Below are 23,414 nucleotides of genomic sequence, written 5' to 3'. Positions count from 1 at the left end.
TACTTGGATCAAATAGAGTTTTTGCTTCTTTTATATTTATATGGTTAAACTTGTTTAGTATCTTCTCAATATAATGAGATTGACACAAAGCATAACCCCTACAATGTTTTTTTAACTTTGATACCTAGGAAAGTATCTACTTGTCCAAGATTCTTCATTTTGAATACGGAAGATAAAAACCTCTTTGTTTCAGTTACTCATTCCATTTTATTACTTATTATTAACATGTCATCAACATATAGATAAATAATAGTAATACAAATACCATCTACTTTATAATATATACATTTATTAGCTACATTATGCATGAAACTATTAGATAGTATTTTGGAATCAAACTTCTCATGACATTGTTTTGGTACTTGTTTTATTCCATATAAAGATTTAATTAATCTACATATTTTATTTTTATTTCCTAGTAGAGCGGATCCTTCAGGTTGTTCTATGTATACCTCCTCATTGAGGTTACCATTCAAAAATGCGGTCTTTACATCCATTTGGTGGATGTGAAGATGATGTATGGAAGCTAGCGTAAATAATATCCTAATGGATGTTATCCTAGCTACAGGAGAATATGTGTCAAAATAATTTATTCATTCTTTTTGTTTAAAACTCTTAGCTACTAATCGAGCTTTAAAGGTTTGGATAATCCTATCAGTGTGATATTTCTTCCTAAATACCTACTTGCAACCTATGGGTTTAGAACCTAGAGGTAAGTTTACTAGTTCCTATGTTTGATTTGACATTATAAATTTCATTTCATCATTAATAGCTTCTTTCTAGAAAGCTGAGTCTTTAGAGGATATTTCTGTTCACAACCCCAAGTGTAGGGTTATGATGTAGTAATAACTCGTGAGAATGAGGTCGAATCCACAGGGACTAAACTTGTACGTATTCTGAAAAGAACTAGAAAAAGATCTAAATCTAAATATGGAATAAAAGAGAGTAATTGCGAAGGATTAATCAAATATCAAAAGTGAATTAGAGCACCAAGGATTCACTTGCAGTGATCAGGGAGTCCTCTTACTTGATTCAAGTACCACAATTAGAATTGGAGTCCTATCCTATTCAATTGGAAGATATAACAATTAAGACCAAATCTGAATTTTCCTTGACCTAATTCTTAATGGAGGAGAATTGTGATAATTGGAAGGGATTCCATCACCAAACCATGCCCATGGGACGATGACTAACAATAGGATTTACCAATCCCACAATCTTAAAATCAGGAAAAGAATATACTCAAAGCTATTGCAGATTTATTGTAATTTGAGTCACAATAAACCATTAAAAGTTGAAAATATTCCTTAAATATCAAATTATAATAAAAAAAGGTTCAACACAAACATGAATCAAAGCAAGAGAAACATCCCATCATGCTACAAGCTTCACCTCTTAGCCCTAGCTAAGAGGCTTAGCCAACCATAGACATGATTGGACTAAAGTTTCTTAAGAAAAACATGAAAACAATTAAAGAAAAAGAAGAAAAACTCTTGGTGACGGCTTCTTCACCCTTTTGTTCTACTCCTTAAACCTTAGAAGATGCTTAGGAACATCTTAGGGAGTCTTATTTATAGTTGTGAAACTCTAACTTTCACACCCAGTTGAAAAACTCTAGAAACCTCTTCAAATTTACGCAGTTTGCTAAAATAGACTTCACTTTGTGCAGTTTTTCAAAATAGACTTCACTCTGCGCAATTTCACAGAATGACCGAGAGTTTCAGAATATGTTTTTTTAGGACGATTTCAAGATTCCTTTTCTTCATGTCAAATCTTTGATTCTCTTTACTCCTCACATAGTTTTCTTTGATCTTTGGCATGCGAATTCTTCAATCTTGGTCTCTTAAGATCCATCCCTTACCTTGGTGATTTTCGAGCATCAAATTCATGCTTTTAGCACTCTTTTCAATTTAAACTCTTAAATTCACCTTACAACACAAACATGAGTAAAATAGAACATTAAGCATTATCGTGTTCATAAAACCAAGATATAAATGGGGGATAATATGCAATATTTGACCCTCAACATAATCCCCAAACAGCATTTTACTAGTCCCGACCAAAGTATACGTGAAATAAATCTCAGTGGTTAATGTCCAAAACCTTTCTAGGAAAATAATCTTTTGTACACCCAAGTATGAATGGGTAGAATTGAGATACGAAAGTGAGGTTTTGAAAACTTAGAGCCGAACCACATAAGCAACCAATCAAGTAAATTCTTTATCCATTAATCAAGCATAATTTGCATATCAAGTTTTTCAATATGCTCAGTGAAAATCAACTTACTTCCTGTACGAATACTATTAGTTCATCATATTAGCCATACTCATCACTTCAAGATCAGTTTAAAACTCAAGTACTGATTTTGAACTTATCCCCTTTTCGTTCCTTTTCCAGTCTTTGATTTTATATCGACGGTCAATTTTTTATTCATTCTTTTCATTTTTGCATTCTTTTCCATAATTTTCATTCTTTTTATTCTTTTTCATGACCTCTTTGTCGATCTCCTGTTTTTAACTAGTTCTTTTCTTCTTTTCAAGGTGGATAAAAGTCTCCAGACTCGATTCTCACCATCTATCAATGATTCACATACTAATAATCAGAACTTCTAGCATGTTTTACAGAAGACAAATTGAATGTGTCTTGTGATTTAGATTAACATGATATTCAAATTATCTCTTAATCAATTGAGTGCAAGAACTTAGTTGATAGACTGCTTAGTTGATCAAACTCCAACAATCCAAAATTCAACCTCTATTTTTATCATACCCAATGCATTCTTAAGTACACAATTCATCACTTCCCAAACAAATTTCAACTTGAAACATTGAAATTTTTCAAAAATTTTGCTCAAAATTGAGAAAACACTGATTAGTTCACCTAATCCCCCATCCGCAACTGAAAAATCTACATTATCCTTGATATAAAAAAAATAAGCATGTAATGCAAAAGAGGTAATGAAAAGAGAAGGGAAGTGATGGAAAGGAATACCTGAATAAGGAATTTTGAGGCTTTTCGAATGGTCTTAGTGTGAAGATGGGTTAGCATAAGAATTAAACTAACAGAAAGTAAACTATCCTAAACAGTGGAAAGCAAACTATCCTAAACAGTGAAAAATAAACTATCCTAAACTGTGGAAAGCAAACTATTCTAATTTTAAATCATATGAAAGTAAATAAATCTACTAATACCTCCATCAGACTAGGAGGTCAATCTTGGTAAACAGAGTTAATTAGAGGGATTGACATGTCCTCTGAATTAAAAATTTTAACAAATGGCTTTAAACGATGTCCATTTACTTTGAAATCATTGTCATTGTTTGGATTCTGAATCTCAATAATCCCATGAGGATAAACATTAGTAATAGTAAAAGGGTCGGTCTAACGAGATCGGAGTTTACCCGGAAAAAGGTGTAACCGAGAATTATACAAAAAGACTTTTTGACCTGGTGTGAATGATTTTCGAAGAATGTGTTGGTTATGAAACACCTTTATCTTGTCCTTATAAATTGTCGAGTTCTCATATGCATCATTCCGGATTTCTTCCAATTCATTCAATCGAAGTTTGCGTAACGAGCTAGCATTGTCCAAATTGAAGTTCGGATTTTTAATCGCTCAGTAGGCCCTATGTTTCAACTTCACAGGCAAGTGACAAGTCCTCGTATAGACAAGTCTAAAGGGAGACATTCTAATAGGGGTCTTAAATGCAGTACGATAAGCCCATAAAGCATCGGTCAATCAGATTGACCAGTCCTTATGGTCAGAGTTAACCATTTTTTTCCAAAATATGTTTAATTTCCCTATTGGAAACTTCGGCTTGCCCACTTGTTTGTGGGTGGTATGGAGTGCTCACTTTGTGGGAGATGCAATATTTTTTCATTAAGTTCGCGAATAGCCTATTACAGAATGTGAACCTCCATCACTAATAATGGCCTGAGGCGTTCCAAACCGGGAAAGGATGTTCTCTTTTAAAAACTTAATAACTGTTTGATGATCATTGTGCCGGCATGGGATCACTTCAACCCATTTAGTGACATAGTTTACCGCTAGGAAAATATACAAATTTCCAAAAAATTGAGGGAACGGTCCTATGAAATTGATGCCCTAGCAATCAAATGATTCAATGATCAGAATGGAGTTTAAAAGCATCATATTTTGATGGGATAATGCTCCCAATTTCTGACAACGCTCACAAGCTTTACAAAACTCATGAGTGTCCTTGAACATAGTGGGCCAGTAAAAGCTGCACTGCAGAATTTTGACTATGGTCTTTTTAACAGAAAAGTGACCACCACAGGCCTGAATGACAGAAGGAAATGACACTTTGGTGTTCATTATCTGGCACACATCTTCTTAAGATTTGGTCTAGGCAATATTTAAACAAATATGGATAATCCCAAAAGAATTTGTGTACCTCGGCGAAAAATTTCTTCTTATCTTGTGCAATCCAATGTGTCGGTGTGAAACCTGTTGCAAGATAATTAGCAATATCTGTAAACCAAGGTGAATGGGAGACTTTAAACAGTTATTCATCAGGGAGCATGTCATTTATATTCGTTGTCTCAACAGAATCGAAGAGGTTAAGGTGGGAAATATGGTTAGCCACTACGTTCTCTACTATCTTCTTATCTTTTATTTTCAAATCAAATTCTTAGAGTAAGAGGATCCATCTTATCAAACGGGGCTTAACATCATTCTGAGAAAGAATATACTTAAGCACCGCATGTTCTGTGTAAATGATGATCTTGAATCTGATCAAGTATAACCTAAATTTGTCCAAATCGAATACTACAGCGAAGAGTTCTTTCTCCTTAGTCGAGTAATTCACTTGGGTAGGATTTAGAGTTCTACTTGCGTAGTATATAATATAGAGCTCCTTCTCTTTTCTCTGGCCTAACACTGCCCTAAGAGCATAATCAGACACATCACACATAATTTCAAAATGAATACTCCAATAAGGTGGCTGCATGATAGGTGCAGTGGTTAACATGTCCTTGAGCTTAGAAAAAGCTTCCTGGCATTGCTCAGTCCACTCGTATGGTACATCCTTCTAAAGTAGATTGCATAAAGGACGAGAGAGGTGACTAAAGTCCTTTATGAATCTCCTGTAAAATCCGGTGTCCTAAAAGGATTGCACGTCTCGTATGTTCTTGGGTGGAGGTAAGTTAGAGATAAAATCAATCTTATCCTTATCTACCTAAATTCCTTTTGACGAGATGATATGTCTGAGGACAATCCCTTTACGAACCATGAAATGACACTTTTCCCAATTTAGTACCAAATTATTTTCCTCACATCGCTTTAGCACATATTTAAGATTCTCCAAACAATCACTGAAGGATGGACCAAAGACAGAGAAGTCATCTATGAAGACCTCTAAATATTGTCCCATCATGTCAGAAAAAAATACTCATCATGCATCGCTGAAAAGTAGCGGGGGCATTACACACTCCAAATGACATCCTTTAGTAAGCAAAGGAGCCAAAGGGACATGTGAATGTGGCCTTTTCCTGATCTTCAGGGGTTATTTCTATCCGGTTGTATCCCGAATATTCGTCAAGGAAATAGTAATAGGAATGACCAGCTAACCTTTCTAAGATTTGATCAATAAAGGGAAAGGAAAGTGGTCATTCCTTATGATAGTATTCAATTTCCTATAGTCAATGCACATTCTCCAACCAGTAGTAACTCTAGTTGGCACGAGTTCATTGTCGGCATTGGCTACAATGGTGATTCTGGACTTTTTAGGAACCACCTGAGTTGGACTCACTCATTGGCTATTGGATATAGGTTATATGATACCCACATCCAATAGCTTAAGAACCTCGGCCTTAATTACTTCCTTCATGTTTAGATTTAATCTATGTTGTGGTTGCTGGGAGGTCTTCGCATTATCCTCTGGATAAATGTGGTGAGTATAAATCAAATGGTTAATTCCCTTGAAGTCTGCAATCAACCATTCAAGGGCTCCTTTATGATCAATGAGAGTAGAAATAAGCATACTGTCCTGTTCTCGATCAAGGTGGGAAGAAATCACCACCGGGTATGTCTTATCTTGATCGAAATAAACATATTTCAAATCAAAGGGCAAAGGTTTTAGGTCAAGCTTTGGTGTCTTGAGGTTAAATGGTAGATGCACTATATCCGTTTGGGATAATTCTTCAAATTTTGGCCTCCACCGGTTAACTTCAAGTACCGACACAGGATTAAGTATAACACCCGTCTCCCTAATCATATCATGATCTAAATCATGAGAGTGGGTCAAGCATGTCTCTAGAAGGTCAGAGGATAAGGTCATTCGAGTTCTATCTTTCATGAAAGAATCAATCAAGTTAACATCGTGGGCATCATTATCATCATCCTCTGCCTATTTGCTTATATTGAAAAAGATATTGAGCTCTAATGTCATATTCCTAAAAGATAAATTCATGACTTCATTCCTATAATTGATGATTGAATTTGATGTAGTAAGGAATGGGCGACCAAGGATGATAGGAATTTGAGTACTCATATCTATGATAGGTTGAGTATCCAGGATGATAAAATCTACTGGATAGTAGAGTTTGTCAACCTGGATCAACACATCCTTAATTATCCCTCTCGGCACACGAACTGAGCGATCAGCCAGTTGTAATGTAGTCCGGGTGGATTTTAATTCACCTAGATCCAGTTTTTGTAGAACGAGTATGGGATTAGATTTATACTCGCTCCTAAATCAAGAAGTGCATGCTCAATCCAGTAATTCCCAATTACACAGGCAATGGTTGGGCTACCAGAATCTTTGTACTTCTGTGGCACATCTTGATTTAGGATGACACTCACTTTTTCTGTTAAGAAGATTTTCTTTTGAATGTTTTGTCATCTTTTGGTCGTACATAAATCTTTCAGAAATTTGACATTTTAAGGTATCTATTTTACGACATCCAGTAAAGGAATATTGACCTTCACTTGCTTAAGCACCTTTAGAATATCCTGAGAGTTAGAGAAAGGTTTTGGTGCTATCAACCGTTAGGGAAATGGAACAATTGGTTTGCTTTAAAGTACCGGTTCTACCTCATGTGGAGCATTGCTAGGTCTATCGGTCTCGTCTACATCCGGGTCCTTAGGCTTCTCAGCCCTTATCGGAATAGATTTTTCAATTATCTTCCCACTCCTAAGACTAGTGATAGACTTAGCTTGTTCCATTGGATTTGAAGAGCTTGGTTCACTAACTCCGTATTGCGGTTTAGGACTCTAATTCTAATTATGGTACTTGAATCGAGTAAGAGGGCTCCTTGATCACTGCAAGTGGATCCTTGGCACTCTAGTTCACTTTTGATATTTATAAATCCTTCACAATTACTCTCTTTTATTCCATATTTAGATTTAGATCTTTTTCTAATTCTAGTGCTAGTTCTTTTCAGACTACGTACAAGTTTAGTTCCTGTGGATTCGACCTTGTTCTCACGAGTTATTACTACATCGTGACCCTACACTTGGGGTTGTAAACAACTTTTTGGCACCGTCGTCGAGGACCGACGGTTACGTTTTCTGGATTTGATTAGTTTTGGAATTAGGTTAAGATTAGGATTTTTCTACTTTGTATTTTTAGGTTAGGGTTTTTTTAGAATTATTTTATAAACTATCTTAGCTTTCTATTTTTAGGTTTAAAAACTTTCCTTTTTTATTTTTAGAAACTAATTTACTTTCTAATTCTAAGATAGAAACTTTCTTAATTTGTTTTTAAAAACTAATTTTTTATTTTTAGAAACTTAATCCGTTTTTATAAACTAATTTCGTTTCCTTTTTCTGTTTTTAGAAATTCACTTACTTTCTATTTTTAAAAACTTTCATTTTTTATTTTTATTTAGAAATTAGGTTGCTTTCTTAGTTCTTTTTTTTATAAACTAACTCACTTTCCTTTTTCTAGGTTTAGAAACTTTCCTTTTTTATTTTTGGAAACTAGGTTATTTTTTTAGAAACTTTCCTAATTTGTTTTTAGAAACTAACTCATCTTTCTATTTTTATAAACTTTTTATTTCTCTTTTTAGAAAGTAATTCACTTTCCTTTTTCTTTTGCAGGATCCTAACATAGAAACTTCTAATTTGGTAACTTCTTTCTAATTCTCTCTCTCTCTCTCTCTCTCTCTCTCTCTCTCTCTCTCTATTTCTAGATTTCTATTTTCCTTTTTCTTTTTAGGTTTAGGTTAGATTCTGAAATTGAGGGCTAAGAGTGTTTCATGCCCAAGTGGGTCTGTGACAACACTCGACGTCTCTTGAGTGAAGGAGGATTGGTTGATGGGTTATCTATCCATCACAGGATTAGACAGTACTCGAGATCCATAGAGTTAACTGAAGTTATAGCTGCAAATCAACTGGCCAATCAACCTCCAAATCCACCCCAACCTAGGGTGGAGGAAATCCAGGATGAGAACAAGGTGCATCGAGCACCCTTGCCTCGTACTTTACGAGATTATTTACAAACAACGGGGGTGAGCACCCCTTCCTATATAGTTTTTTTCAGAAAATATAGGAAACATAGCCAGCAAACCAGGAGTGATCCAACTCATTCCAAAGTTCCTTTTGCTTGAATCTGAAAATTCATATTTACACTTGAAAGAGTTTGCTGAGATCATAACCACTTTATACTTTCCTAATGTTTCTGTGGACAAAATCCATCTGAAACTCTTCCCTTTCTCCCTGAAAGAAAATGTAAGACGTGGTTACATTCACTATGTCCACGATCTATTGGCGGATGGAATGACATGACAAGAGAGTTCATAAAGAAATTCTTCCCATATCATAAAATGAACACGATCAGAAAGTCGATCATGAACTTCGCCCAAAGGGAAAATGAAACATTCTTCCAATGTTGGGAGCGGTTCAAGGATCTTGTCAGTTCATGCCCACAACACGGTTTTGATATGTGGCACATAACAAATTTCTTCCATGAAGGACTTCCATCTTTTATACGCCAATTTGTCGAGACAATGTGCAATAGGGAATTCTTGAACAAAGATGTTGATAAAGTGTGGGATTACTTTGATAAACTTGTTGAAATCGCACAATCATAGGGACATCTCCCCAAGAACGAGCATCACGTTTAAGCCTACTCAATTAAAGGAGAGAGGTGGATTATATCTTTTGAAAGAGAAAGATGATATTAACGCTAAAGTGGCCAGTCACACAAGGGAACTCGAGGCCATGGAACTTAGGAAGGATAGCGATAAGGAAGTTGTCCACGGTATTTGTGCTCCTAACATTCATACAACTGAAAATTGCCTAACAATACTTGTGTTTCAAGAAATATTAAATGAGCAATTAAATGTCGTAAACAACTATCAAAGGCCTTTCAAGGGACTCACTTTGAACACATACAATTCCAGCTGGAGAAATCATCCGAATTTCAGTTGGAGGAATGGACAATATGTTACACCTCAAGGAATCCCTAATCCATTCTTAAATTAAGGGAAACCTCAAGAGGAATTGGTTCAAAATCCTCAAGAGCTCATCCAGCAAAGTACTCTTCAAGCCTTACAAGAACTCGTAAAGGCTACACAAAAGATAAACTCACGCATTACAGTTATGGAAAAAGGGAAGCTTCCAGCCAAAGCTATCCGCCTCCTATCCAATTGGAAGATATAACAATTAAGATCAAATTTAAACTTTCCTTGACCTAATTCTTTAAAAGATAGTATTAAACAATCTCACAAAGCAGAAATGAATAACAACCTTAAATGTATAAGTATTGAGAGGTTGATACAGATGTTGTTCTAAGGACAACCTTACACCAGAAACCAATGGCTTATGGTAGGACAACCTGATTTCTAGAATGGTTTGTGTATCAAAATCCCAAACTAATACAGAGGAATAAAGAAATAACAATAGTAAAGAAAATGAACTAAGCTATTACAGCATTCCCACACTTGTATAAAAGAAATTACAACATTCTCCACAAAAGCTTAAAAGAATTTACAACATTCACACCCGGCCACAATCAATCATCCACCACAAGACCAGAAATTATAGTGGTTCGCTTGTGTGTACAGCAACTGTTTAGAAAAATAGCCACATAACTACTCCACTCCCAATATTCTCACACAGTGGATATTGGCGTTCACTACGAAATAGGTTTTTCAAGGTTCACCTAAAACTCTCACAATTGTGTCTTTCAATTGGGCTTATACAATTTAAAAGCCCCACACTCTGAGTTTTCTGGATCACCTCAGACAAACCAAAAAAGAGATTTTCCTAGCACAATCTTAAAAAAGAAATTTACAAAAATGTAAATAAACTTATCTGGATATTCTCCTTTGATGAAGCCCGATAAAACCAATTTGAAGTAGATGTTCAACGCAGATGTTCAATATTCACATTCACTTATGAAAAGCTTCTAGGTTTTAAATGAATTTTAGATTAAATCACCTTAGGCATACTTGATTTGATTTTGATCTCAAGAAAGGGAAAAACTTAAATCCCTTCTTCAAATAAGATTGGAATAGATAACTCAAAATCAAATACAAAAAGCAATAAAATAATTTTAAATACTGACCAATTTGCTTTTCAAACGTGGGGACAAGTTTTCTCAGAGTAGTCACTTGAATTTCTTGGAATGGAATAAAATACTCTGAAAATCATTCTCAATTTATAAGCAAAAATATTGTTCACTCGACTGGCCCAAAGGTCAGTTCGACTGATCGAAGGACCAAAAAACTTTTAAAAATTTGAGCGCGATAAGATAAGACTATTCCACAACTGGTCGAGTGACTCGCTCGACTAGTCGTGTGGCCTGCACGACCAGTCGAGCCATGCACTCAACTGGTTGTGTTGGACCCAATTTGGTTACTGGACTTTAAGTCGAGCCTACTCGACTGATCGAGTACTATTTACTCGACTGGTCGAGCAGTCTCTAGGACTGGTCAAGGATTTAACAAAAAAATTTGAATAATCACAACAAACCTTGGACTAGTCGAGCCAGTACTAGGACTAGTCGAACATAGGCTAAGACTAGTCGAGAAACAACCTATACAATTATATAGTGACCTAATTTAAGTATGTAAACAATATGACCTAACCTATGGTCAATCTAGGATCATTCATACCTTATAAGTGATATTTGAACATTGAATCATCATTTGCTTTGGTTGACAGTTGATTTTGAAGTACACAAAGCTTGATATCAACACCTACTTTAAGTCTTGAACTTGACGTACTTTGAAGCTTGAACTTGAAGTACTTTGAAGCTTGAACTTGAAGTACTTAACTTGAGATTCAACTTGAGTAAAGCACATTGTCTTGATATATTTAGAACTTGAAAACTTGATCTAGTTCTTGAGCTTCTTGATCATGAACTTCTAGATCTTGTACTTAAGATGCTTGAACTTGAATTTGAACTTCTTGAACTTGTACTTGAGTGTAGGCAAAGGATGATATAAAGTTGAGCTACACAAGACACAGATTCCAAGAGGTTTTGGCACTACAAAATTTGACAATCATAGGAGCTAGAAAACATAGCACTTACAATCTCCCCCTTTGTCAAATTTGTGACAAAACACACTTCATTAAAATAAGATAAGCATAATACGAACAATAAAGAATCATGCACCACCAGTTAAGGAACCAAATAGCAAACCAAATACTCCCCCTCAATATATTACTCCATAGAATTCAAGAGGAGAAATTTAGGAGAAATTTGCTACCTATAGCCATTGCTACTTAACCACTTCTCCACATGTAACATACATCCACTCTATAGAATCCATAGACATGGCATATCAACACAAATTCTCCCCCTTTTTGTCACAATATGATAAAGGAAAGAACCTATAAATGAAGATGGAAACAAAAGAGTAAGAAGTAATGATAGAGAAAGGTCAAGAGAACTTAAATATTGGAGGATAATCATTCAAACAAGTCCACAATATGTCCAAGCATAGAAAGAAATCTAAGTATAAAAGTTATTACATATCAGAAAGTTAAAACTAATCCGAACCAGAAGAAGGTACAGGTATGGAAGGATCAATTTGATGCAGTTCCTTATTAATGCGCCTCAGATATTTGCGCATATATTTAAACTGCATTTCTTAAGAAACATGCATACCATCAACCTTTTCCTCAAGAGAACGTAAACGTTCATCAAAATCAGACAGTTGAAAATCAGGATCCGCTGCAGAGTCAGATTCAATCTCATCAAAGATGTCATCCATATTGACATCATCTGGAGGCAAAGTACCCTCCTCTACATTTGCTTCAGCTACTCTACCAGCACCCACATCAACTTGGCATGGAGCCAATCTCAAATTCATCTTGTTTATGTTTGAGTTGTTGAAGAGAAGATGATTAATGGGAGTCTCTCCAACAGGCATAGCCACTAAACTATGGGTGGCTAAAACAGTCATAAGATAGGCAAAGGGTATGTCACTATGACCTAGATAGAGATGGAACTGAATCATGATATAACAGATAAGAGAAGGAAGACACATAGACACTCCAGTAACAATGGAATGAAGAATACGAGCCATGAATGTAGTGAGCTCGGTTTTGTTACCAGATCGAGGATAGACATTTGAAATGAAAATCCTATGGAGAACCCTGTATCTGAGTAACATAAACTTGGAAGTAAGCGCATTCTCAGTACTCCATTCTGCAACCATATTACATAAAACTCTAGTAAGCATTCTCTTCTCAGATTCTGACGATTTTTCTACAAGAGTATGGATTGGAATATCTTCATCATTGACAGGTATCTCCATTAATCCAGAAATAATATGACGGTCCACTATAATTGGACCTTCTCTAGTTATAAGAGTAAATGTCAGATTCTCATTAGAGAAGTCACTTATGCCAGCATACATAGCCTGCGCAATGGTGCGGTATGCCTGTCCACCCCAATGTAATATGTTATCCCATCCTACAGACTGAAGGAGAGGAACAACTCCAAAAGGTTTTAAATGATTAAGATTAACCGTCCATTCAACTATCACATTGCGCACGTGAATATCCCGCACATTATCAGGATCTTCCTCGGGTGACCGAAGATGGAGCACTGTTATATGAGCGGAACGAGAAGAAAAGGGACCACGAGATCCTTTCTTCTTGTTTCTACCCTCCATTTACAATAAAGAAAATAAGGAATAAAGAGAATGCAAAAGAGGTAACAAGGGTTTCTAATAAATCAGATTTTATGATAGAAAACCCCCAAAACAATCACAAAGCTTGAAATAAATTACACAAATGAAGAACATGAAGTGCAAATGACTTGAATCTACAAGGAAATTGAAAATAATGCACTAATTATGGAGGAATCGAAGATGGGTTCGACCGGTCGTGGTAGGGCTTGTTGGAGAAGAAGAACCAAATGAAGAAAAAAATGATTTTCCCCAAATAAAAAGGCCAAACCTGTGTTCTATGACTGGTCGAGTACATACTTGACTAGTCGAACCACGACTGGTCCAGTGTGTACTCGACTGGTCGTGTACCCCTGAAAATGTGCAAATTTGCATTTTATTAGAATTTTAAAATTTATAAAATAATAAATATACCCATTATGATACAAATAGACATAATTCATTAGTTCATATTGCACATACCAAGATCAAATTTCAATTTTACATATCTATTTTTATTGAGCGGTTTTGTGAATATGTCTGCAAGTTGAATCTTTGTAGGAATATATTCTAATAAAATTATCTTGTCTTCCACCAGTTCACGAATATAATGATACCTAATGTTAATATGCTTGGTTCGTGAATGCTAAATTGGATTTTTTGAGATATTAATCGCGCTTGAATTATCATAAGATAAAACCATAGAATCTTATGCAATTCCGTAATCGCTTAGCATTTTCTTCATCCACACAAGCTGAGTGCATGCATTACCAGCAGCAATGTATTCAGCCTCAGCTGTTGAGAGCGCTACAGAACTTTGTTTCTTACTCTGCCAAGAAACCAAACAGTTCTCGACATAAACAACCACCACCGGTTGATTTACGATCATCAATGTTACCAGCCCAATCAGCATCAGTGTAACCAGCTAATTGCACAGTAGTATCATATGGATACCAGAGACCAAGATTAGGTAAACTAGCGATATATCGCAAAATATGCTTAACAGCTATCAAATGTGACTCTTTCAGATCAGATTGATATCTAGCACAAATTCCTACGCTAAATGCAATATCATGTCGGCTCGCAGTTAAATAAAGTAAACTTTCAATCATACTGCGATACAACTTAGGATCCACACTCTTACCTATTGAATCCTTAAAAAGTTCTAGAGTAGTACTCATTGGAGTATCAAAATTTTTTCTACTCTCAAATCTGAACTTTTTAACTAAGTTCAGAGCATATTTGGTTTAAGAGATAAAGAAACCATCAATTAGCTGTTTGACTTGCAACCCTAAGAAATAGTTTAATTCTCTAACCATGCCTATTTTAAATTTAGACTTCATAAGATCTGCAAACTCAACAGTCATGTTAGTACAAGTAGATCCATAAATAATATCATCAACATAGATTTGCACTATTAGAATGTGATCATTATGTTTCTTTACAAACAATGTCTTATCAACACTTCCCATTACAAAGTTATGACTTAGTAGAAACTTAGTCAACTTTTCATACCATGCCCTGGGAACTTGTTTCAAACCGTAGAGTGCCTTTTTCAGGTAATAGACATGATTAGCATGCTTAGGGTCTTCAAAACCCGATAGTTATTTAACATACACTTCTTCATGCAGATAGTCGTTCAAGAATGCACTCTTTACATCCATTTGGTATATTTTGAACTTTTTAAAGCATGCAATGGATATAAATAGTCTGATTGATTCAAGATGAGCTACTGAGGCAAAGGTCTCATCATAATCGATGCCTTCAATTTGAGTCTACCCTTGTATAACTAGCCTAGCCTTGTTTCTAATGATATTACCAAGTTCATCAGACTTATTTTTAAAGATCCATTTTGTTCCGATAATGTGTTTATCTTTTAGTCATGGAACTAAATATCAAACATCATTTCTAACAAATTGATTGAGCTCTTCTTGCATTGCAACAATCCAGTTTTTGTCAGTAAGAGCTTTTACGTTAGCTGGTTCTATCTAAGATGTAAAACACACGTAGTTACACATGTTTTCAAGTTATTTATAAGTGCGCACACCAGTGAGAGGGTTTTCAAGGATTTGATTAGAAGGATGGTCTTTAACTGTCCTCAGTTCAGTGTTATTTTGACTTGATGAAGAGTCTGGTTTATCAATTATAAGCACTTCATCATTTTCTGAACTTGAGATAGGTGTATTCAAGTGATCGTCGATAACTACATTAATGGACTCTTGAATTACACCAATCCTCTTATTGAGAACCCAATACACTCGACTATTCAGATCATACCCTAAAAATATCCCTTCATCACTTTTGGTGTCAAATTTACTCATATTTTCTCAGTCACGTAAGATGTAGTACTTGTTGCCAAAAACTTGAAAGTATGTGACTGTAGGCTTCTTATCAAACCACATTTCATAAGCCATTTTATCATTTGATTTTCTAGTGTAAACGCGGTTAATTATATAACAAGCAGTATTTATCGCCTCAGCCCAAAGATTTTTAGGAAGCTTCATACTATTTAGCATTACATTCACCATTTCTTGAAGCACTCTATTTTTCCTTTCCACTACCCCATTTTGTTGTGGATTTTTAGGCACAAAATATTCATGTGATATTCCCTGATCGTTGTAAAATTTCTCAAAACCGCTATTTTCAAATTCAGAACCATGATCACTACGGATTTTAGAGACTTGTGATTCTTTTTCCATTTGGAAACATTTTAGTACCCTTTTTACTTAATCGAAAGTTTGTGATTTCTCTCTCAAGAAGACTACCCAAGTATATCTGGTAAAGTCATCTACTATAACCAAAATGTACTTCTTACCACCTCAACTCTCCATTCTAGTTGGTTCAATGAGATCCATGTGGCGAAGTTCGAGTGGTTTAGATGTGGCATTGGAGTTCATCTTTTTATGAGTAATCCTAGTTTGTTTGCCAATCTAGCATTCCCACATATTTTGTTTACTTTCTGTATTTTGGGTAAACCTAGTACCGACTTCTTTTGCTCAATCTATATAAGTTATGGTAATGTATATGTCCGAGGCGTTTATGCCATAATTCGGTTTCATCAGTACGGACCATGTAACACGACAAATTGGATGAGCTTGAATCACAAATAATGTCACAATTTTCAGAAGTTTTGCAACCAATTAATATTACAGATCCATTTTTATTTAAAATTACACACCTTTAGTAAATTTTACACTATGCTTATTATCGCATATTTGAGAGATGCTTAATAAATTATGTTTTAACCCTTCTATACATAAAACATTCTCAAATAGAGGGAGGTTAAAGAGTTGAGCCATACCTTGGCCAATAATTCTACAGTTGCTACCATCACCAAATGTGACAAAACCATCAGTCATGTCTTTAAGATTGGTGAACAGACCTTTGTCACCTGTCATATGTCTGGAACAACCACTGTCTAGGTACCACTTTGAATGACTCGAAGCTTTGAAAGCGGTGTGGGCAACCAAACATGTAACCTTAGAGACCCATTTCATTACAGTTTTGGGTTTAGGAGTATAGTTGGTCTTCTTATGTTTATAGTTGTTATAAGTTCGATCCACTGAGTTAGATTTTAAGAGCTCCTTAAGTAAGTCAACAATTTTCTCAGCTATAGGATTATGATTCTGACTTTTATAGTTGATATGGTAGCTTTTAGGTTTTACGGTCTGAAAAGTTTTAGTATTTTTAGAATAATTTTGATTCAGACTTTTTTCTTTTGACTTAGAAGACTCCCCTTTCACAAATTTAGGTGGAGTATTCTTATGTTTAGAAGGAATACTTTTGTCATAGCTTAATCCAGATCGATCACCACATTTTCTAGATCTGAATAAAAGTTTTTCTAATTTAGGATCACCTTGGGCATACTTCTATTTGTCCTTCAAACTCAAAAGCGAAGAGACTTCATGCTTTAGCTTTTCATTTTTAGATTTTAAGTTTTCAACTTGGGAGATTTTGAAATCTAAGTCGCACTTAGTTTTTTCAAAACAATCTGAAATGTGAGATTTTTTTAAGACTAGATTATCAAAATTTTCTTTTAGTTTTGAAAACTTTTCTTTCTGAAGTTTTAACTTTACAGCAATATTCCTCGTATAGGGCATTATAAGCATCTTGAAGATCTTCTTCATTTTCATGGTCACTATTTAGATTTTCTTCACTGGTTGTATCATCATTATCTGAAAAAGTAAACTTCGCTAGAGTCATTAGGGCTTTAACTTCATTAGCTGACTCGCTTTCAGAATATTTTGACTCAGAAGAGGCTTCATAGCAGGAAGATTTATCCCATGTAGTCAACATACCTTTGTTTTTAGACTTGTCCTTCTTAGGACATTTGTTTGCTAGATGCCCATATTCATGGTAGTTTTAGCATTGACTGTTTTTTTTAAAGATTTTCAAGTTTTAGAACTACATCTTTTCTTTTCATTAGGTTTTTGCAAATCAATCTTCTTCTTTTTTTTACTTTTGAAAATCTTATAAAACTTTTTAACTAAAAGGGCCATATCATCTTCAGAAGTTTCTAAATCAGAATTACTATTTTCATGAGAAATACATTTAGAAGACTTAAGGGCAATGAACTTACCTTTAGGAGCTTTAAAGTTTAACTTATAGGTTTGTAAAGAACCAACCAATTTTTCTACCCTCATATTATCCATATCACAAAGTTCATGGATCGCAGTCACCTTTGAATTAAACCATTCAAGCAATAAGCGCAGTATCTTTGCACAGACTTTACTTTCTGAGATTCTATCACCAAGACCCCACATAGAGTTAACAATGTCATTCAATTTAGTATAGAAGTCCATGAAGGTTTTACTTTCTTCCGTACGTATTTCCTCAAATTTGGTTGTGAGGACTTGGACTTTAGATTTCTTGACAATTGATGTACCCTCATGTGTCATTTTCAAAATATCTCAGGCTTGCTTTGCAGTATCACAGGATATAATTCTCTTGAATTCATCCACTGATAGTGTGCAAGATATTACATTTAGAGCCTTTGCATTGGCACCACTCTCACTTTTCAGAAGGGTGGTCTAAGAAAAGTAAGGTGTTACTTTCATCGTTTTAGATTCATCAACGTATCAGTCACTTCAGTAGTAGGAGGGGTCCAATTGGTTACTGTGGCTTGCCACATGCTCTCATCCATGGATTTTAAGAAAATCCTCATTCTGGCTTTCCAATAGGCATAATTGGAGTCATCAAAAGGTGGAGGCCTAGTGACTGAAAGGTTATCAAAACTTAACATCTTAAAAAGCTCAGATTGATTAGCTTAGGAATTTAATTCAAATAATAAAGATAAAAAAGAGCTATTAGGCTCTGATACCACTTGAAAAGGCTGAGCTAAGAGTCCTAGAGTCCTAGAGAGAGGAGGGGGGGTGAATAGGACAATACCAACTTAAAAAATTAAATGCGGAATTAAACAAATATAAACAAAGATAGAATTAAACAATCCCACAAAGTAGAAATGAATAATAACCTTAAATGTATAAGTATTGAGAGGTTGATACAGATGTTGTTCTAAGGACAACCTTACACCAAAAACCAATGGCTTATGGTAGGACAACCTGATTTCTAGAACGGTCTGTGTATTAAAATCCCAAACTGATATAGAGGAATAAAGAAATAACAATAGCAAAGAAAATGAACTAAGCTATTACAATATTCCTACACTTGTATAAAAGAGATTACAACATTCTCCACAAAGGCTAAAAGAATTTACAACATTCACACCCAGTCACTATCAATTATCCACCATAAGACCAGAAATTATAGTGGTTCGCTTGTGTATACACCAACTGTTTAGAAAAATAGCCACACAACTACTCCACTCCCAATATCCTCACACAGCGGATATTGGCGTTCACTATGAAATAGGTTTTTTAAGGTTCACCTAAAACCCTCACAATTGTGTCTTTCAAGTGGGCTTACACAATTTAAAAACCCCACACTCTAAGTTTTCTGGATCACCTCAGACAAACCAAAACAGAGATTTTCCTGGCACAATCTCAAAAAAGAAATTTACAGAAATGTAAATAAACTTATCTGGATATTCTCATTTGATAAAGCCTAGTAGAACCAATTCGAAGTAGATGTTCAACGTAGATGTTCAATGTTCACATTCACTTATGAAAAGGTTCTAGGTTCTAAATGAATTTTAGATTAAATCACCTTAGGCTTACTTGATTTGATTTTGATCTCAAGAAAGGGAAAAACTTAAATCCCTTCTTCAAATAAGATTGGAATAAAGAACTCAAAATCAAATACAAAAAGCAATAAAATAATTTTAAATACTGACCAATTTGCTTCTCAAATGTGGGGACAAGTTTTCTCAGAGTAGTCACTTGAATTTCTTGGAATGGAATAAAATACTTTGAAAATCGTCCTCAATTTATAGGCAAAATTACTGTTCACTCGATTGGCCCAGAGGTCAGATCGATTGATTGAAGGACTAACAAACTTTTAAAAATTCGGACGCGATAAGATAAGACTATTCTACGACTGGTTGAGTGGCTCGCTTGGCTGGTCGTGTGGCCTGTACGATAGGTCGAGCCCTTCACTCAACTAGTCGAGCAGTCTCCTGGACTGGTCGAGGATTTTATAGAAAATTTGAAAAATTACAACAAACCTTGGACTAGTCGAGAAAATTCTTAGACTGGTCGAGCCAGTACTAGGAGTAGTTGAACATAGGCTAAGACTAGTCGAGAAACAGCCTATACAATTCTATAATGACCCAATTTAAGTATGCAAACAATATGACCTAACCTATGGTCAATCTAGGGTCATTCATACCATATAAGTGATATTTGAACATTGAATCATCATTTGCTTTGGTTGACAGTTGATTTTGAAGTACACAAAGCTTGATATCAACACCTACTTTAAGTCTTGAACTTGACGTACTTTGAAGCTTGAACTTGAAGTACTTTGAAGCTTGAACTAGAAGTACTTTGAAGCTTAAACTTGAAGTACTTAACTTGAGATTCAACTTGAGTAAACCACATTGTCTTGATATATTTAGAACTTGAAAACTTGATCTAGTTCTTGAGCTTCTTGATCATGAACTTCCAAATCTTGTACTTAAGATGCTTGAACTTGAATTTGAACTTCTTGAACTTGTACTTGAGTGTAGGCAAAGGATGATATAAAGTTGAGCTACACAAGACGCAGATTCCAAGTGGTTTTGGCACTGCAAAATTTGACAATCATAAGAGCTATAAAACATAGCACTTACAATTCTCAATGGGGGAGAATTGTGATAATTAGAAGAGATTCCATCACCAAACCATGCCCATGGGATGATGACCAACAACAGGATTTACCAATCCCACAATCTTAAAATCAGGAAAAGAAGATAGTCAAAGCTTTTACAGTTCTATTGTAATTTGAGTCACAATAAACCATTAAAAACTGAAAGTATTCCTTAAATATCAAATTAGAATCAAAGAAAGTTCAACATAAACATGAATCAAAGTAAGAGAAACTTCCCATCACGCTATAAGCTTCACCTCTTAGCCTTAGCTAAGAGGTTTAACCAACCATAAACATGAGTGGACCTAAGTTTCTTAAGAAAAACATGAAAACAATTAAGGAAGAAGAAGAAAAACTCTTGGCCACGGCTTCTCCACCATTTTACTTCACTCCTTAAACCCTAGAAGATGCTTAGGAACATCCTAGGAAGTCATATTTATAGTTGTGGAACTCTAACTTTCACACCTAGTTGGAAAACTCTAGAAATCGCTTCAAATTTACATAGTTTGCTAAAATAGACTTCACTCTGCGCAGTTTTCCAAAATAGACTTCACTCTGGGCAATTTCAAGAATGACTCAGAGTTCCAGAATATGCTTTTTCAGGATGATTTCAGGATTCATTTTCCTTATGTCAAATCTTTGATTCTCTTCATTCCTCACTTGGTTTTCTTAAATCTTTGGCATCTGAATTCTTCAATCTTGGTCTTCTAAGATCCATCCTTTGCCTTGGTGATTCTTAAACATCAAATTCACGCTTTTAGTACCATTTTCAATCCAAGCTCTTAAATTCACTTTACAACACAAACATGAGTAAAATAGAACATTAAGCATTATCATGTTCATAAAACCAAGATATAAATAGGGGATAATATGCAATATTTGACCCTTAACAACAACCTCTTTATATGTTTTAGGATAATCTTCTATAGTCATTACTATAGGTATTTTTCTTATAACATTTTCTCCATCTCCTTCTATAAGATGGAAAAAGATGCGATGAGAGTCTATATAATCATCATATAGACTTTTCTCTATTCTTGTCCTTAGACTCTTACAAGATTCAATAGGAGCTTCCACTACTTGTGGAGTTGTACTATCTAGTTCTCTATCAGGAGTTTGGACTTCATTATATCCTTTGACTCCAAGGATAGTGAGTTCTTAAAGAACTCAACGTTTCTTGATTCTATTATGGTATTAGACTCTAGATCTAGAAGTTTATAAGCTTTACTATTTTATGCATACCCTACGAAGGCACACGTAATAGCTCTAGGTCCTAACTTAGTTTTTTTTTTTTAGATCAGGAGTTCTGCAATATGTAAGACACCCCCATACTTTAAGATATCATAGGTTAGGTTTTCTACCTTTCCATATTTCATATGGCTATATCTTATATTTCTTAGACGAAATTCTATTTAATATATGACACACTGCAAGCAATGCCTCACCCCATAGACTGAGTGACAACTTTGCTCATATTAGCATTGGGTTGACTATCTCTACAATGTTTTATTCTTTCTTTCTGCTATTCTATTTTGTTGAGGTGTGTATGGTGCAGTACATTGATATATTAGTCTATGTTCCTCACAAAAGTTATTGAATTCATTAAAGAAGTATTCTCCTCCTCTATCACTATGGAGAATCTTTATCTTCTTATTTAGTTGATTTTCTACTTCTGCTCTATATACCTTAAACATGTTCAATGCTTCATCTTTTCTCTTTAACAGGTACATATACACATATCTAGAGAAATCATCGATAAAGGTTATAAAGTACATTTTACCTCCACGAGTAAGAATGTCATTTAACTCACAGATATCACTGTGCCCAAGATCTAACACTTGAGATGATCTCTTGACATTTGGAAAAGGTTTCTTTGTCATTTTATATCGTATGCACAATTCATATTTATCGGTTTCATTTTCACTGTATGATATTAAACCATTCTCAGCCATGAACTTCAAGGTATTATACCCTATATGGGCTAGTCTATCATGCCATAGTCCAACAGATTCAACCATATATGCAGAAGTGTTACCTTCATTTAGAGAAAACGTAATCATACCTTTATAAGCATATCCCTTTCTGACAAAATTACCATTCTTCGATAGAATCAGTTTTCTTAACTCGTACACCACCTTTATTCCTGAGTTGCCCAGAAGATCCCCTGAAATTAGGTTTCACCTCATGTCTGGGACGTGCAATAAATTTGTCAGAATCACTTTCTTCCCAGATGTGAGTATCAGTTCGATGGTTCCTTTGCCGACAACCTTCGATCGGACTTCATTACCCATTTGGACTTCTTGACCATTAGTCAATTCCTCATAGGTTTTGAAGGTTGATCAGTCGTAGCAGACATGTAAGGTAGCGACAGTATCGTACGTACCACCAACCAGGAACCTTTTCTTGGATGGTGTTCACCTTAGTGATCATTGCCACAATATCGCCTTCTACTGCACTTGCTTCTTTTTTAGATTTGCGATATCAACAAACTTGAGTATAGTGCCCGTTTTTCCCACAGACATGGCATGGGCCTTTGAACTTTCCGTTCTTCTTATGGGTGTTTTTCTTGAATTTTTCTTTATTAGGTTTTAGGGAATCGTCCTTCTCAGGATTATTGTTGTTTGTATTTTGTACTGCGTGTACTTTGGACGACGAATTCCCGTTGTCATTCTTTTTATTGCAGTTGTAGGATTCTTCCTCAATTTTCAGTTGTTTTTGGATTTGTTCTAGTGTGTAGTCCTCACTTTTATGCAGTAACTTCTTTCTATAGTCTTTTCACATCGGGGGCAACTTAACAATAATAGCTCCGACTTGGAATGATTCAGGAAGATCAATTTTAATGGCTTTGATTTTGTTTACTATTAGCTGCAGTTCTTGGATTTGGGCTAGTAGCAGTTTTTTATCTATCATGTTATAGTCAAAGTACCTGGCTATCAGAAACTTGTTGGTACCTTCTTTTTCATCTTTCTATTTGAACTCTAGAGTGGTCCAGATTTCTTTTGCTGATGATATTTGTGTGTACATATTGGACAGACGGTCGGAGAGCACATTCAGGATGTGTCCACGACACAAGAGTTTGTCTTCA

General features: G+C 35.1%; 1 non-coding gene across 1 annotated transcript; it reads right to left on the bottom strand.

The window, feature by feature from the left end:
- Positions 1-8,791: 8,791 nt before the first annotated feature.
- On the bottom strand, positions 8,792-8,898 carry LOC131217961 (small nucleolar RNA R71). The gene has a single exon (XR_009157541.1). It is a non-coding gene; the product is annotated as a small nucleolar RNA R71 (small nucleolar RNA).
- Positions 8,899-23,414: the final 14,516 nt, after the last annotated feature.

Source organism: Magnolia sinica, chromosome 10, assembly GCF_029962835.1.
Source record: "Magnolia sinica isolate HGM2019 chromosome 10, MsV1, whole genome shotgun sequence".
NCBI classification, from domain to species: Eukaryota; Viridiplantae; Streptophyta; class Magnoliopsida; order Magnoliales; family Magnoliaceae; genus Magnolia; species Magnolia sinica.
This window is presented reverse-complemented; position numbering and strand designations above follow the sequence as displayed.